The sequence below is a fragment of the Vigna angularis genome, chromosome 5, assembly GCF_016808095.1.
Source record: "Vigna angularis cultivar LongXiaoDou No.4 chromosome 5, ASM1680809v1, whole genome shotgun sequence".
NCBI lineage: Eukaryota > Viridiplantae > Streptophyta > Magnoliopsida > Fabales > Fabaceae > Vigna > Vigna angularis.
The window spans coordinates 33,541,971-33,543,830 of NC_068974.1; the positions used below are offsets into that span (position 1 = coordinate 33,541,971).

Here is a 1,860-nt window from a genome sequence, read left to right on the forward strand (position 1 = left end):
TTTCAATATCTTGTAAGAAATACGTACCAATTTCCTACCATATTATGAAATGTTTTATTCTTTAATTTTATCTTAAAACAGTTTATGCTATAGAATTTCAAAATCTATTTTTTTGAAGTGTAATTAACCTTTATTTAAACACACATAAACAGCGGCTCCTAATCTTAAAACACGTGACACATGATTCTAAAATAGTCAAAGTGAAACTGATCAAATTATATTAAAAATAAACAGACTTGACACCAAAGTCTGTATTTTAGTCTTATAATTTATAAATTCATTTACTTACACGCCAAGTAGATGTGGCCCTTAATTTGATATAATGTCCCTATAAATTGATATTGATTTTCCTTAAAACGTCACAGAAAGAACATATAAACAAAATTTGGAGCTAGGGTGAGTTATGGGAAAAAACACAATGAAAACTCAGAGGGTTGCAATTCTGATGATGATTATGTTGGGTTTTGTACAAATTCTAGAAACTGAGGGAAACATCCCATGTCCTATTTCATGTGGCTTTGAGTGTTTGATTTCTTCTCAACCCTATGGCCTGTGTTGGGTTCCGTGTGTTATAAAATGTTCAATAACTCCAGCTGCTTTAGATTGTGTTAAGGGTTGTGGCGTCAACAAGACCATCACCATTGATATTGGTATTTATTCTCTAACCATTTTCATATTTCTTTAATCTTTAAATTAATTATGTTCTTACATCTTTTCTGCCAATCATTTTATGTTTCAGATGCTGCTGGTAAGGTATCTAATGTGGTTGATTCTTGCTTGCAAAAGTGTTCCAAGTTACAGAAATAATAATTGTAAGACAATTCAAGAGCAAGACTAGAATGTCTCTCTTTGATAATTTCAATAAAAAAGTATGAAACAAAAAATATTTTATTTTCTTGTGTTCGTTATGTTTAAGTTAATATGACCAATTTTTATTAGGTATGGTCAAATTTTGTCTGAACAACTTTTGTTATTTCATGAACTTGTCATGAAATTGATTCTCTATATTCGACCAGAATATGTAGTCTAGTGTAGGGTTTTTTTAACGTAAAAATCCCTTCCGATAAACGAAGAGCCTCTTGAATGATTCTAACTACGTTCAACAATTATCGCTCAGATTATTTAACTAATATAAAGAAGATTTTTGTAAAACTCTTACTAACTTCCCTGAACAACTCAGTGTGTAATTGTAGGGAGGTTTCCTATATTTAAGTGAGATTTTGTTTGTATCCTAAGAATAATTTCCAAAGATAATAATCAAATTACACGTAATTCATAAAAAGAGCATTGAGAACCAAATTTTAAGTAACAAAGAAGCAATAAATTAATTGAGAACTATTTTACACCAATAAAATGATCAATAAAAACTTACAAAAGTTTGTGCAAACTAAATACTTAATAAATACGATAAATAGCATTCTTTAACATTAATTAGTACAAATAAAGTTATAACGTTAACTACATATATATAATGTTTATTAAATATTTATTAAATTTAAATATTAAAGTACATTGAATACTTTTTACACTATAGAAACAAAGTACTCTCAAAACCATAAAAACAAGAGTTATACCCATAAGTACAACAGTTACACAAATCCTTATCACAACACACAATATATAAGAATTTTGAATACAACATATTTTTGTATTCTATATTTTAGAATATGAGTCTCAATCTAATTTATAGAGATTTCATTCAAGGATATCTCCAAAAATCTGTTGTTATAAAAAAACTTGTTTAAAATTTTTAATAATTGTTCGTGATGATAATCGATTATGACAAGTCATAATTGATTACTGATAATCAATTATTATAAGTTGATAATCGATTATCTTGAATATAAAATAAGATTTTCT

The 1,860-nt window shown here is 27.2% G+C and overlaps 1 long non-coding RNA gene across 1 annotated transcript; it reads left to right on the plus strand.

Moving 5' to 3' along the window:
* The first annotated feature begins 335 nt into the window (after nt 1–335).
* LOC108322017 (uncharacterized) lies at nt 336–895 on the plus strand. The gene is made up of 2 exons (XR_001831564.2): nt 336–650; nt 740–895. It is a non-coding gene; the product is annotated as an uncharacterized LOC108322017 (long non-coding RNA).
* Nucleotides 896–1,860: the final 965 nt, after the last annotated feature.